The sequence below is a fragment of the Alexandromys fortis genome, unplaced genomic scaffold, assembly GCF_014885135.2.
Source record: "Alexandromys fortis isolate MF-2015 unplaced genomic scaffold, M_Fortis_MF-2015_v1.1 scaffold_0, whole genome shotgun sequence".
Taxonomy (NCBI): Eukaryota; Metazoa; Chordata; class Mammalia; order Rodentia; family Cricetidae; genus Alexandromys; species Alexandromys fortis.
Window position 1 is genome coordinate 28,856,968 of NW_026067949.1, and position 15,701 is coordinate 28,872,668.

Genomic DNA, 15,701 nt, shown 5'->3' on the forward strand with positions numbered 1-15,701 from the left:
TGAGGGACAATTTTAAAACCCAGCTCCAGTTCCATCCCTCTCTAGATGTGAATTGCTCTTAGCATGAGGCCTACCTTAAAGGAACAGACACCTGCCAGGGGTGCAAGTGAATCTCTATGAGTTCAAGGCCAACCTGATCTACAGAGTGAGTTCCAGGACAGCTAAGGCTACCTATGGGGAGGGAGGGGGAAAAGAGATCCTGTCTCAAAAACAAAGACTAAAGAAAAGTAGAAACTTTGCATTGCAGAAAAGGAAAAAAAAATAGGACTAATGTGAATGGAGAAGGAGGGCATCAAGGACTGTTAAAGGGAAAAGGACTGGAAACATAGCTCAGCTGGCAGAGCACATGCCCGCATTCACAGAGCCCCCGTTTGTGATCCCTAGGACCAAATAAGCAAGGCATGTTGTTGGTACTCACGTATAACCCCGTCATAATAGAGGCTACTTGTTCATTTCCCTACCGCCCGGCAGCTCAGACCCAAAATACTCACACAGAAACTATATTATTTAAATCGCTGCTTGGCCCATTCGCTCTAGCTTCTTATTGGCTAACTCTTACATCTTAATTTAACCCATTTCTAGTAATTTGTGTATCGTCACATGGCTGTGGCTTACCGGTAAAGTTCCAACGTCTGTCCCTGGCGGGGCTACATGGCTTCTCCCTGACTCTGCCTCCTTTCTCCCAGCATTCAGTTTAGTCCCCCCCCCACACACACACACCCGCTGCACCACCTACCTAAATTCTGCCCTATCAACAGGCCAAGGCAGTTTCTTTATTCACCAATGGTATTCACAGCACACAGATGGGAATCCCACATCATAACCCAGCACTTGAGAGCTGGAGACACCAGGCTCAGGAATTCAAGATCATCCATGACCATATCAAGGTCAACCAGGCTGCATGAGATCCTGTCTGTTTTTTTCCCCTCTTTTTTAAGGACATCTCTGAACCAGCTATTGTCAGGGCATTTCCACCAGCCAGAAGCAGTGTCTCATGTCATTAGCTATCCTACAGAGCTCCTAGAATCTCCAATAATGGCATTTGAATAGTGGGCACACGAGCCACCTTGAAGGGGTCTACAGACAAAACGGAAGACAGACATTCATATTTCAGGTGCTCTGAAGTTATGAGTCCATCATGTACAAAACAGACAGGCTTCAGTTGGTACGGAGGAGGGGGCAGCCCTCCCTGCTCAAAGACAAATTAGGAAAACAATTTATAACTCCAACTGTTCACTTCCCAGTCTTCCCCCAGCTCCTCCCAGGTCCATCTCCCACTCCAAGTGGGATTCCTCAAAAGCCTTTTAAGTTACATACTCAGTAAACAGCACTGCCTCACTGGAAGTCTCCCCAGCATGGCTCCCAGGGTGCCTGGCCCTACAGCCAGATGCTATCACGCGTGCCCCCAGTTACATAACAGCTCTTGGCTCTGCCCTCTGAAGTGGCTATCTGCTACTGCCTCCTCCCCACATTCATGAAAGGAAGTATTGTGCTGGGTACCGATGGCCCAGCTGATGGTTCCTCCCTAAGAATGTGTAAAAGATAACAAGGAATTTATTCAGATCAACATCCTTTATACAGAAAACAATACATTTCGAAGTTAGTAATAAAACATTCCAGATTGGTTTGGTCACTACAGATGACCATATAGAACAAACACGCCACGGAGCTTACTCCTCCTCTTACAGGGCACAACCAGCAGCCGAGACGGCCCCCAAACAGGAGTCAGCAAGGCCCCTCTGACTCCACCCACAAACAGGCTCTCCTCGGTGGTTATTTCTGGTCTAAGAAAACTACAAATATAGGCAGGGAGAATTCAGAGTAGGTTCACTGCACCCCAAGAATGACACCCTAGAAATTCCAACCAATTAAGAACCCCTCAAGAACAACAAAACCAGTACCCGTCACTGACAACCAGTCACTAGGTAGGACTAGCTACAGCTACAGCTGGTGCCTCACAGGCACGCCTTCATTATAATTCAACTAACCACAACCTGTGTGAGGTTCAGCTTCACAGACAGGGGAACTGAGAGCACCATCAATGAACCCTGAAATACCGAACATCTGGTCCTTCTTAACACAATAAGCTACCACATGGAGGCGTATCCGATTAAGCATGCAAATACAACTGTGATTCCAATACATTCTTTTTCTTAATCTTATTGTTTGTATTGAGCTATATATTCTCCACTCCCCTCCCTTCCTACCCCCATGATTCCCACACTCCCAATTTACTAGAGATTTTGTCTTTTTCTACTTCCTTAGTAGATTAGGTCCAATACATCCTTATGTGATCTAAACTTCAGAACTCTCAAAAGAGGATCATTAAACATAATTAACACATAATTTCTACTAAATATTTCATGAAATGAATTCATCATAAGAAACTTAAAAAACCATATTATGACCAACAAATCAAAGATCAATTTTATATAACATAGACTAACCCTAATCCTTTTTGGTGAGGTCTAATTATGCAAGTCCAGTAGTGAAGGGAAGTAACAGCCTCATTTCAGCCATGATTCTTAAAAATAAGCTCCAGTCTAAAGCACAAACATCCTGAAGAAGGAGACTAACGCTTTTAAACAATGTCGCTGTGCACAGCTGCGCACAGCTTTGAGGGTGGACCTGACAAGGACGTGAAGGATCAACCGTCATTCTGCGGTTTACATGAAAATCTCTCCTGAGTATCCGTGTGCCCCCTCCGCTTTACTCCGGCTCTGTTTTAAGAGCATACTTGGTCCTTGGCTCAGTCTCACAGAATTCAGAGTCATCGGAATAAGTACGGTCTCTGGACCAGCGTCACTATCTAGCTTATGTTGATCTTCTCTCTCGGGGTTTTAAGATACCCAGAAATCACATTAAGACAAAATTAAACCTTAACTGGAAGATGAACTAGAGCAGTGGTTCTCAACCTTCCTAATGATGCGGCCCTTTAACACAGTTCCTGACATTCTGTAAAAGTTCTGGTACTTTTATGAACCATAACATAAATATCTGTGTTTCCCAATGGTCTCAGGTGACTTGTGAAAGGGCTGTTCAAGCCCCACCCCCTGCAAAGGCACCAGGGCCCATGGGTACAGAACCGCTGCATTGGAGTGATGCACGCAGGGAAAGGGATGTTGTTAAAGCCTTCTAGAAACTAAGCACCAATGAACGAAGGTGGCATGGAAACCGCCCACCTGTCCATCAAGCCACGCCCTACAGACGACATGCAAATATGGACAGGATGGGGTCTGTCACCAGAGATGTGCCCTGATGGGCGTGGCTCACCCACTTCTCAGGCCCTTCTTAACCTCCTCATGGGAGGATGTTTCAAAGCGGTACAGACATGCTGGCTGAAAAGACAAACGCTGTCTTTTAACACGCCAGGCTTCAGAACGCCCATTGTCGTTATATTAAAAACCAATTCCTCATGTGGATATAAAATGGGGAGGGGGAGACTTGGAGCGGGTCAAGAGAGGCAGAGGCATTCCTCCCACCTTGGCAGGCTCCTTCAGCAGGGCTGCCAGTTACATGAGCCCCACGTGGAGGGCATGCAGTCTCTCTCTGACAACTTCACCTTCTAAGCCGTTCACAGACCCACCAAACCAGGAGCGACACGGAATTTACTGGTTTTGTAGACGCTCCACTTCATAGATAACTTCTTTATCACTCTCACTAAATACATTATTACTGGCAATCAGCAGCACAAGGTAATTTGTGTCTTACCTATAAATACCTAAGGTTTGGAAATTATTTTTGAAAACTCTAAAATCCTATTCCCAGAAACTAAGTCTCAAATTCCTAATTTCAACTTAAGCAAGTTCATTTAAAAATTCCATTGCAATATTTGACCTTAATATAAGCAAGGCACTAACGTTAATATTGTTGAAATATTTAAAAACTGCAATATGTCTTTTAGGTAATTTGCTTTTTAAATGGATTTAATAGAATTGTGCTTTTGGGCATGGTGGCACATGACTTTAATCCCAGTACTTTGGAGGCACAGGCAGGCAGATCTTTTGAGTTTGAGGCTAGCCTGATCTACAGAGTGAGTTCTAGGACAGTTGGGGCTACACAGAGAAACCCTGTCTTGAAAATAAAAAATAAACCAGGCGGTGGTGGTGCATGCCTTTAATCCCAGCACTTGGGAGGCAGAGGCAGGCGGATCTCTGTGAGTTCGAGACCAGCCTGGTCTACAAGAGATAGTTCCAGGACAGGCTCCAAAACCACAGAGAAACCCTGTCTTGAAAAACCAAAAAAAAATTAAAAAAAGAAAAGAAAAAATAAAATAAAAGCTTATATTCTCCTACATTTCAGATCCCCCAAAATAAGTCCCATATGGTAAAGATCCAAAATTTCATTATATATAAAAATACTAAAAAACAAAAAGTAGTTCTTTAATTTAACAGTTGGGCCAAAGACATGAGAAGATTAATATCTGAAAATTCTTCTATAAAATAAATCAGCAATTATCGCCCTCAACAAAAACCCATTTCCATTATGATTTCAGAACAGTGGTGTTCCCTGACAAAGCTGTGCACAGTGGCGGTTACAGAACACTAAGACACAACTCAACAGACACGACAGCCTTGTGTAAAGAAGAAAGGGAGAGAGAAGAAACCCAGAAGGATTTGTCTGTAATAATGAAGTCATCTTACAAGCTGTCTGTAAAGAGCAAGCACACCATCTCCTCAAAAATGAAACACGTTGACCGGCCCTGGTGTACAAACAATACCCGTATGAGCATTAGGTAAACCAACCCTGTCAATAAGCAAATGATCACTTCTAACCAAGAAATCAGCCAGGAGGACGACCCTTCACATGATGTATGAGGGGGTGCACAGGTATCTTTAAATATACTCCACGGTCACAACTTTAGTGCCATTCTCTGCCTCCATGAAAACTGCATGTTTAGTGTCCTAACTATCCTTTCCTCCAAGTCCCCAGGACGCTGCTGCTGCTGCCGCAGGAACACACTTCTGTCAAATCAGTGTGGAGAGTCGAGCGCTATCTGACGTGCGCTGAAGGGTAAAGATGGCTTCAAAAGGCAAGTCAGGCTTTTCTGCTGAATAAGTTCACTCACTTCCTGATGGTTCTGGTCAAGGTGCTGGAAGCACTGTATCTGACACCTGTCTCTTCTTAGAGATCCCCTGACTCCGGCTCCTAATCTCACACAACTCAACAAAATTCTCTTCAGTCCCATGAGCTCTGAAATGAAGAACATACAGTTCTTTCCACTACGAGTAAACCCAGGAGTGTTCCTAATATAACAAAGACTACGGTGAGTCTTGGAGTTGCCATTAGCAATAAAGGAAAACAGGATATGTAGGTCAAGACTAAATCTCACTGACAGGCTCTTAAACGGATTAGGGGAAGTTAGGTGTAAGCCTTCAGGAAACAGGAAAAAGCAGGGTAGAAGTGTGTGGGCAGATGTGTCATGATGAAAAACCAGGCTGAGGAGAAGCTGAGGAGGGAAAACATGGCTAGCTTGGTTGCCCACAAGAAGGGAGCCTCAGGAATCTAAAAGACATAATACTTCATCCCCAGGTAAGACAACACTCCTCCCCAGTGAAGGGCTACCGGGACTTGCTGAGAATGTAAGTATTAGATTAACAGATCAGGTTTTCAGGGTCTCATGGAGGGCACCCTGGCCTTGCATTGCCTGACCCTCAAGTGCTGGAATTAGTAAGAGATATACACTACTACACCCTGTACATGTGTTGCTGGACATCGAGCCCAGGAGATGTGCATGCCAGGCAAGCCCTCTCTCTACTAACGGGCTACAGCCCCAGCCATTAAATGATCTGCCATTTCTAAGTTGTTTCTTGAAGCCGGTTGGATGTTAAAAGACTAAAACAGGGTGGAACTTTTTTTTCTAAATCTGACTAGCCCATAGAGTTCTTTTAGAGACCACAGACATAAGATACAAGGAATAAGTTTAGCCGTGGAGCAGAACTAAGAATTGTCCACAATTGAACTAACAGGCACCATCACTACTGTGTATATTACCACTGTCTTCGTACAGCTACTGGCCTACCTCTCCGTGCACGGCGTCCCATGATGGCCCAAGTGGCTTCAGGGACCGTGTGATTTTTCTCCACTATATTCTATTTTCACTTATTTTTAAGACAAAAGAAAAAAAATCAATGTGTATTATAATCTCAAAAGTCAACTTAATGAGATCCAGAATCGCCTGGCAGGTGAGAGGCCTGTGGGGGATCATCTTGATTAGGGGCATTAAAGAGGGGCGCCCTGCTCTTGTGGTATGAGATCTTAAACTGTGTAAGAGAAAATGAGGGAGAAGGGCAGAGACAGAGAGAGGAGGGAGAGAGTAAGCACGGGCGTCGGGCACAATGTGACCAGCTGCTTTAAGCTTTTGCTGCCTCGACATCCTCACTACAATGGACTGTACCTCCAACTGTGAACCCACATGAACCCGTCCCTCCTTCATTTCCCAGGATGTCTGGGTTACTTTTTTCCTCGGTGTTACGACAAACACCGCGAGAGAAGTAAGGCATTCAGTCCGTTCTCAGTGGGAGCTGACAGGCAAGCCTTCCTGGCATTTTTATAGCTAGGGAAATAGGGAAGGGGTGCTGTGGGACAATGGTCTTGTACTCTGTGAAGTTTTGTCACTTGTGCTGGTTTAATAAAATGATGATTGGCCAATAGCCAAGCAGGAAGTGTAGGCGGGATGACCAGAACTGGAGAATTCTGGGAAGAGGAAAGGCTGAGTCTACAGTTGTCACCCAGACACAGAGGACGCAAGATGAGAGGGCCTCACTGATAAAAGGTACCAAGCCATGTGACTAACACAGACAAGAATTGTGGGTTAATTTAAGATTTAAGAATTAGTTAATAGGAGCTGGGCGATGGTGGCGCATGCCTTTAATCCCAGTACTCGGGAGGCAGAGGCAGGCGGATCTCTGTGAGTTCGAGACCAGCCTGGTCTACAGAGCTAGTTCCAGGACAGGCTCCAAAGCCACAGAGAAACCCTGTCTCGAAAAAACAAAAAAAAAAAAAAAAAAAAAAGAAAAAAGAATTAGTTAATAGGAAAGCCTGAGCTAATAGGTTAACCAGTTTATAATTAATGTAGGCCTCTGTGTATTTCTTTGGGACTGAATATCTTGGGACCAGGTGGGGGATATCAGTACTCAGGAAATGAGTAGGGTGTTCTGATACTCAGGAAGTGGGGAGAGAGGTGCTGATAATCAGGAAATGGGGAGGGGGGTGCTGGTGATCAGGAAATGGGGAGAGAGGATGCTGGTACTCAGCTCACTTTCTCCTTTTCTTCCTTTTTATTCAGTCTTGGACTTTGGGACATGAGATAGTGGCTCTGGTAAGTCTCCCCTCCTGCATTAACCCTATCCGGAAACACACTCAGACACTCAAGATGTGTGACATCCTTGATTTTAAATCCAGTCAAGCTAGGGTCTAGGTAGGCAGCCCAGGCTGTCTTCAGATTGCATTCTCCCTTCGCCAGTCTTGGGCCTCAGTTTCTCGGGAAAGAAACAAAGCCAATGAGACAAATCCTTCAAGTTAGCCAGGTGCCGTACATCTGCTTCAAAATCCACTCTGACTCAGCACCCTTCCCTACTGTTTCCGGTGACTACAAAATGCTACCAGGACTTTTTCATCATCAGGTTAAGCCTTGTGATCTCTCAAATCTCAGTTTAAATGATCATCAAATTGCAACCCATAACCTCTCCAATTTAATAATGCCCAGACCCCTGAATTCTCTCTTGACACGTTAACCACACACTTAGACCGGTGTTTAATATGGATTCCCCAAGGAGACGACTGCCCAAGGGCAGGGATTATGACTTACCACCTACTGCCGAGCCGCAGGACTTCAAACTCCGGCAGGTATTACTTACTGCATTCATTTTAAATAAAGCCACAAAGGGCCTTCTCTTTCTCAACTAGAAAGATAGCCACCACACCAACAGCTGATAAAGGGGATGCTGGAATACTGGTTCCATGGATAAAGTCAAATTCAATCTGGGGAATGTTTGAAGAAATAGATGGAGTCTGGGCTATATAAGGGGAATTATCAAACATCAAATGATCATAAAAATAAGTGGTCCCCCAATGGAGAAGGGATAAAAAAAAATGAAGCAGGCAGGAAGTGGATTAGAGACTATCTCTGCTGTCAGGAGGAAACAAAGGGTTGGTATTCCTTATAATAAAAGAGCTTATTAAAAAAAAAAAACACACTAGAAACCCAAAAGGGGGGAGGAGCTAAGGGAATGGACAGTTACGAGGCAGAAATGCAAATGCAACTTTACAATACAGAAACCAATCTCATTCAAGAGGAGGAAGGTGGAAATTAACTTAGTAGGACCCCCAAAGGTTTGCAAACATACTTTATGACATAGTCGGGTATACCCAAACACCCACTGATGAGAACACTAAGTCTAACTCTCAGGCTATATCCAGAAGTAGCTAATAAACCTGCACATTCACTTAGCCTCTGACTGCACAAACCCACTTCTAAGCACCGCCTGAAGTATGAAACAGTGAAATTAAAAGCAGCATGTGCGTGCTCACCGCAGTGTACTTCATATTAGCAAAAGATTAGGAACAACCCAATTCTGAAACGTTCAGTGAGGTCTTCTGTGGCTGTAGAAAAGATAACCAACAAACTGGTAGAGAGTGATTTTCAGAATATGTCAAACAAAGGAAGGAAGGTATAGAGTACACTCAGTTTATATTAAAAAGAGAAAGAAGAACATAACCTGTGTTATGTGTTTTATCTTATTTATTTTGTGACTGGGGCCAGAAGAGGGCCGGGGATACCCTGGAACTGGAGTTACAGGTTGGGCTAACTACCACGGGTACCTGAAAGAGCAGCAAGTGCTCCTAACTGCTCAGCCATCTCTCCAGCCCCACCTGCTTATACTTAAACAAATCAACTGAAATTTTTAAATGGTTTTCTTAAAAGAGGAAAAAAATAGGAAGTAACTCCTTTCAATATACCTTGTTTTGTGGATGTTTTCTTTGGATCCACGAAACTATTATAGTTGACTGCAAAATAACATTACATCTTATAAGCTATTGTGTTTCTAAATAAGTATAGCCAGCTGCTGGCTTAACTACACAGAGGATTATTATGGTATGTCTGAGAGGCATGCCAATGGCTCCCACCTCCTGGTATTCACACCCATACACAAGCCCTTCTCTTCAACATGGAGTGGGTTTGAAGACTTTCCTGGGAAAACAGAATGCCAAAGAATGCCAGTGTTCACAGCAAAGCAGCCCATCAGCAACAAAAAGGCAACAATTCAGTCTCTGGAGCACGTTTCTTTTTAAAATGTGGGGTCCCAGCATAATGTATCCATCTGGCCTTTAAAAAAAATGATGGCCTGGTCTACAGAGCCAGCTCCAGGACAGTCAGGGCTATGCAGAGAAACCCTGCCCGAAAAACAAAAAAACAAAAACATGACATTCTGATGCATGCCGCACATAAATGACCTTAATAATATGCTGAGTGAAATAAGCCAGCCATAGACGGCGAAGTGCTGGTATGACTCCGCACAGGAGGTCATCAGACCCTGAACAGAAAGCAGCGCCATGGGGGATGGGCAAATGGAGAGTTACACTGAATGGATACTGTGAATCTATTCACTTCAACCAGCTCAACTGTGCAACAGGAAAAGGTTCTGAGGATGGAACAGGGCGATTAATGAGCAACAGTAAGAATGTGTCTTATGAACACGTAAATATACTAAAGAGAAAGAAACAAAATTCTGACCAACAGCCAGGAAGGATTTAAATCCTGCCAAAAGTCACAAGGGTGAGCTGGGATGCACCACAGAAGTTTCTGTGACCCCACCCCCCAGTTGAAATGACTATGGCCCCAGAAAATATCATCACGGCAGTTTATGGGAATCTCTGGCTAGAAGCACTCAACCAAGCTGCACCCCAAAGAAATAGACTGACACCAACTGTCAGAGAATGATGCTCACTGGGGTAAACTGGGACTTTAGGGAAGACTCGGTTACAGAGCAACAGATAATTAACGCACCGGGTACTTTTGCTAAGCATTCTTCAGGGCATGTGCCCTACGTCCAGAAACAATTCACCAATTCCATCCCAGAGGACATGTGAGACAGTAAATAAAACATAAAATGCCTACAAAAGGCATGCAAAAGAATCCAGGGCAACTAGACTCCATCAGCTGGAGAAAGGACACACAAATGGTGGCATTTCGCACAATCAAACAGTAAACATGGATAAAAGAACTGTCATTCTGCACAACAGAGGGGAATCACACAGACATGTCAATCAATGGGGGGGCTTCACAGACACCTGCAATGCTTGTTTGTTTCTCTCAATTGGGTTGTATTTGGTTGGTTAATCTCCCATTGTATCTATGTGTTCTGCTCAATCTTTCTCCTCTGCCCTTTCTGTCCACAGATACGCTCTGAGTAAACCTCACATAAGAAAAGGCACACACAGGGCCATGCACTAAAAGCAACTGACATCACACCCCACTCTAAAGATGTCCGTGGATGTTTCTGCATGAATTCCAATCACCAGGACTGGAAGAAATCATGGAGAAACAAAGGCCAATCAAGTACACACCCCAAGTTCCTGTGTCTGTTACTCTGGACTGTCCGAGCGATTACACTGAGTCTATAAGGAAACTAATAAGATATTTTTAAGATCTGGGAATAGTGGGGGCGCGAGGGGGGGAATCAAGTGACTTGGCTAGCAACTGATGGGGCAAGGCCTGCACAGAGTGTGAGGAGTAATGCCCCGTAATCCAGGGACCCCAGTGGAAGAACAGCAGAAAGAGGAGGCGACCGTTACCGGTCCTCTTCCTCTACTTCCCAGTCACTTCCATTTGCCATGCCTTTCTACCATCACGGTGCTGCCACAGGCAGAAAAGCCACGGAGCCATCTGACCATAGCCTGACGCCTCTGAAACGCGAGTCCAAAGAAATCTCTACTCTCCTTAAGTTGACTTGCTCAAATATTTTGTCATAGCAATGACAAGCGACCAATGCGATTATTTTTATAAGTATCATTCACTAATATTAGGTATTATGTTATAGCAGTAAGGCAGTACAGAAAGACTGTTTTAAAGCTCCCCCAAAAAAAAAAAAAAACCTGTTATTGATACTTTTAGATGTAGTTCAGAAGAAATTACCAAAAATAACTATGGCAGATATAAAAAGAGAGAGCTTAGGAAAGGCAGTCCAAAGAGCAATCATTTCATGGTTCCCAGCATCCTCTGACGGGGCAGGCACCAGCGCAACAACCCCCCCTTCTGTCCACAGGACCCATGTGATAGAAGGATAGAACCGACTCCCACAAGCTCCACCGTGCTAGTGTGTAGGACCCAGCAGGACAGCTCAATAGAAGCCTGGGTCTCAGTTTTCCCTAAGGCAATACCTGGTTGCAAGAAGAAAGGCCACAAACTCAGACTACCCAGGCACCACCCAGGAACAGACCATTCAAAGGAAATTCCTAACATTCCAACGGTTGTAGATAGGTTCACCTGCCAGCACACACCCATTGCTTTTCACCAGGACACCCCTCAACAAATGTCAGCCAATCAGGGGTCCTGAAGCTTAGAAATCTCTCACCCCTATCTTTGCTACTACAAAAACCCAACCCTAACTGAGCTCAGGGTCTCCAATTTTTTCAATACATTAGACACAGGGAGAGACGGAGTTTGGAGTTTGCAAACTTGTATAATAAAGGCTGTTTGCTTTTACAAACAGGATCAGTCTCCTAGTTGATTTTGGGGGGACTCGTGATCTGGGCATAACACATGTACTCACCCACATGCAAAATAAACAAACTTCAATTTTTTTTTTTTTTAAGTACACATCCTTACCACTTAGAAATGGATGTTGAGGCACAGGGTTTGTAGAAAAGACACCAGACTTGGAAAGGATCCATCTAGAAGCTTTTTCAACCTGGAGCTTGTACTTTACAGGCACTGAAGTGGGCACACTGGGAAGCAGCAGCGGTGACTCTCCATGGGTGAAGCAGAGTGCAGAATGTCGAAGGCTGGAAGACAGGAAGGGGAGTGGGTTAGTCCTAACAGCCAGGGTAAACAGAAGTTCATGGCACTTCAGTTGGCACTGCCGTGGGACACGCTACTGAGAAAATAAGTATTGCAACTGACAACTTGGTCAAGATCGTGCTTGCAAAAAATAAGTAAAGGTGGCACACACCTTTAATCCCAGCAGGCGGGAGACAGAGGCAGGAGGGAGGATCTCTGTGAGTTTGAGGCCAGCTGGTCTACAGAGTGAGTTCCAGGACAGGCTGTTAAACAGAGAAAAACCCTGTTGCAAAAAAACAAACAAACAAAAAAACTCAGTGGGGCTGGAGAGATGGCTCAGTGCTTAAGAGTACTGACTGCTCTTTCAGAGAATCCCGGGTTCGATTCCCAGCACCTACATGGCAGCTCACAACTGTCTGAAAATGCAGTTCCACGAGATCTGACACCTTCACACCAACAAACATAATAAAGTTAAATAAATCATTTAAAAAAAAAACTCAGGGTTAGGAATGTTGCTTAGTGGTAGAGCAACTCAGGGTTAGGGTCGTTTGTAAGGGGAAAAGCATCTCAAGGCTGGGCAGCGGTGGTGGTGCGCACCTTCAAATCCCAGCTCTCGGGAGGGAGAGGCAACCAGATCCCTATGAGTTCCAGGCCAGGCTAATCCCCACAGCCAGTTCCAGGCCAGCCAGGGCCTGTCTCTAAAACAAACAGTATTTCAGCTATCTATCTGGAGACACAAGACAATGCAAATTAACTTTCAAGGGCTCTAACTTAAACGGTTCTTTTCCGCCGCTACCATCTTCTCAAGTATGTTACAATCTTAAAGGAAATGCCAGTCGCGGCTACTTATTTCTTGAGGAAACGGGGTCAGAATAGTGTTTCTTTGGCTTAGAGACACAGACAGCGTCTGGGAACTTGGGACCTTTCTTCCTACACAGGGGCCCTGAGGGCACAGGTGCTCCCAGATGATGCTGGGAGTGGTGCCCTCCACTCACAAGGTCTACAATTAACCAGTGACCTCGGAATACCACCCTCCACTTACAACTGCTGCGCAGCAGAGAGACAGCTGGATAGCAAGATTAGTATGGGATAGTTTGTAAAAGTAAAGCAGAAAACACAGAAGGATGTGTGAAAAAACCGGGGGTGGGGGGAGGCGGCGGGGGGAGCCTCTGCATTCCACACAGCTGCAAAACACAGACGCACTGTGAACAGCCATGAGAAGACCACCTGGCTACGTGAAACAAGCAAGCGACAGGACACTGTGTGGGATTCTGTATTTAAGAAAATAGCACGTTAAGCTGGGCGTCGTAGAGCATGCCTGTGATTCTAGCACCTGGGGGTGGAGACAGGAGGACCCGGCATTCTATACAGTACATCAGATGCCAGCTTAGGCTGCAGGAGACCTTGTCTCAAATGGAGCTGGTGGTCTCAACAGCACTTAAAGTTACATCAGAAGAGGGTCAAAGGATCACCAGAAGAGGAGGGTAAGGGGGCAGGCGTGGGAGAGGTAAGGGCTGTCTTATCGTTTGACTTCTGAAACGTGTGTTTCCAACAAAATTCAACTCCAAACAAGTTCTCGAAATGAGCTGATTCCTCCAGATTCATAAAGTCACGTACCCCAGGGTCACCTTTCTGGGGGGGAAAAATGGCTACTTCCCTCCTTGTCCCTCGGGAGGACCCCGGAATCCAACACTCTCTGAGTGCCGACTGGATACTGGCACTCCATGCAGCAGTGAGCGAGGCCGCAAACTCTCTTCTGGGCACTGTGAAGCTCCCCTGTGGCCCTGGAAGGTACCAAGCCACACCACTGAGACTGGCGACAAACACAGCCGCATGTGAACGGGCCCTCTAAAATGTTCACAGCACTGACTTGACTCGAGAACTCAAACGCCTACAAAGTTCTACACGCAAATGCTGTTTGTGTTATTTCCAAAAAAAAAAAAAAAAAGGCATCTGAAGTGGGGTAAAAATAAATTATGGTTTACGGGAAGATGCAGCATGCATTACACTTAACCTAGAGCTTGTAACTGAATATGATGGATTAACCACAAATTCTTTTAGTGGGGTTGTTGTTTTATTAGTTGAGAATTTTGTACAATATATTTTGGTTCATATTTATCTCCCTCTTAACTCTTCCCAGATTCACCCCCATTTCCCCAACCCTACCTTTGTGTCTTTTTTTTTTTTTCTTAAACTTGTCAAGACCAATTTGTGCTGCCCAAATATTTTGTAGTGTGTGCCTTCCACTGGAGTGCGGTCGACCTACCAGACAGAGAACTAACTGCCTCTCCCTCTCCCAGAAGCTAAGGACGGGATTTTCGTCCCACCTCCCTTCTCCATGGCGGGACTTGGTCTGGCTCGGGCTTGCACAGATCTTGTGGACGCTGTCACAACGGCAGGGAGTCCCTATGTGCAGCTGCCTGCTGTGTCCGGAAGCCGCTGCTTCCCTGCAATCATCCTCCGCCTCAGGCTCTTACTCTCTCTATTCCTCTTTCACCAAGATCCCTGAGCCCTGGGAGGAAGGATCCGTGTATCCGGTCCCTTTAGAGCTAAGCAGTCTGCATTCTGCTGTTTCTGGTGACTTAGCAAATTGTGGGTCTCTGTGTTAATCACCATCTACTGCAAATCGATGCTTCTCTGTTTTTACTCTGTCCCTGAGCCGCTCTGATAGAGTATAAAAGTTCAAAACAATAAATAAATAAATAAATAAATAAATAAATAAATAAATAAATATCCCAAAGATTTAAAAAAGAACGGGATGAATGAAAGAGACAATCTTTGGGCTGGAGAGATGGCTCAGTGCTAAGAGCACTGGTTGCTCTTCCAGAGGACCTGGGTCCAATTCCCAGCACCACATGGTGGCTTACATCTATCTGTAACTTCAGTTCTGGGGATTCTGACCCACACACATACATGCAGCCAAAACACAACATAAAATAAAAACAAACTAATAAAAAAGAAGCTCCTCAATAAGAAAAGAAAAAGAGGCAATCTTTAGTAAGATAAATTTAATATAGTTCCAAAAACAATGTGCAGAAATGTTACTAAGCAAAAAAATAAAACTAAAATTTAAAAATTGGTGTATTCACTAATATACATAGGGCATTACAGTAGACATTGTAATAGACATATAAAGTGCATGTATATTCAATATATGTATGTATACAGTACTGTATACATATATACAAGTATATTCAACATATACAGTAGACACTTGGTATTTGTTGAATTGTTACTAGTAGCAAGGGTTCTTCGGAGGGACAATCACGGATATACAATGCCAAAATAAATTTAAAATATGAAAGGAAAATACTTTTATTTCTAGGCAGTGGTTTTAAATAAGTGATGTTTCAGTTATGATCAGCTGATCTGGTCTGTCACCTGGGTACCCTGTTCCTTTAAGACACAAGCCCCTCCCAGCCCCTCTCCTCCCTCGATGGAAGCAGATACCCTGCGTCTTTCCATCTCTCTCTACCTCTCTCCCTCCCTTGCCTCCTTCCCTTCATAACCCACTGGATAAACTCTAGACTTACTCTGCATGATATATCTGTCTGTCCCTCACCGGCCACATTCCCCCACCCACCAAGGTGACCCCCCCACCCCCGGGCCAAGGCCTGGGGTCACCAGCCACTACCCCTCGTGGGATCACAGCCCTTCGTGAGACTGGCCCTCCCACCTTATGTCTTTAAAAAAGAATAAC

At 44.7% G+C, this 15,701-nt stretch overlaps 1 protein-coding gene across 7 annotated transcripts in view; it reads right to left on the reverse strand.

The window, feature by feature from the left end:
• The window catches only part of Fryl (FRY like transcription coactivator), a 224,196-nt gene that overhangs the window by 173,467 nt on the left and 35,028 nt on the right, over positions 1-15,701 (reverse strand). For all 7 annotated transcript variants that reach the window (XM_050149644.1, XM_050149641.1, XM_050149639.1 and 4 more), the window contains exon 2: positions 11,831-12,006. The gene's annotated coding sequence lies outside the window, so the exon portion shown is untranslated. The remainder of the gene's footprint in view (positions 1-11,830; positions 12,007-15,701) is intronic.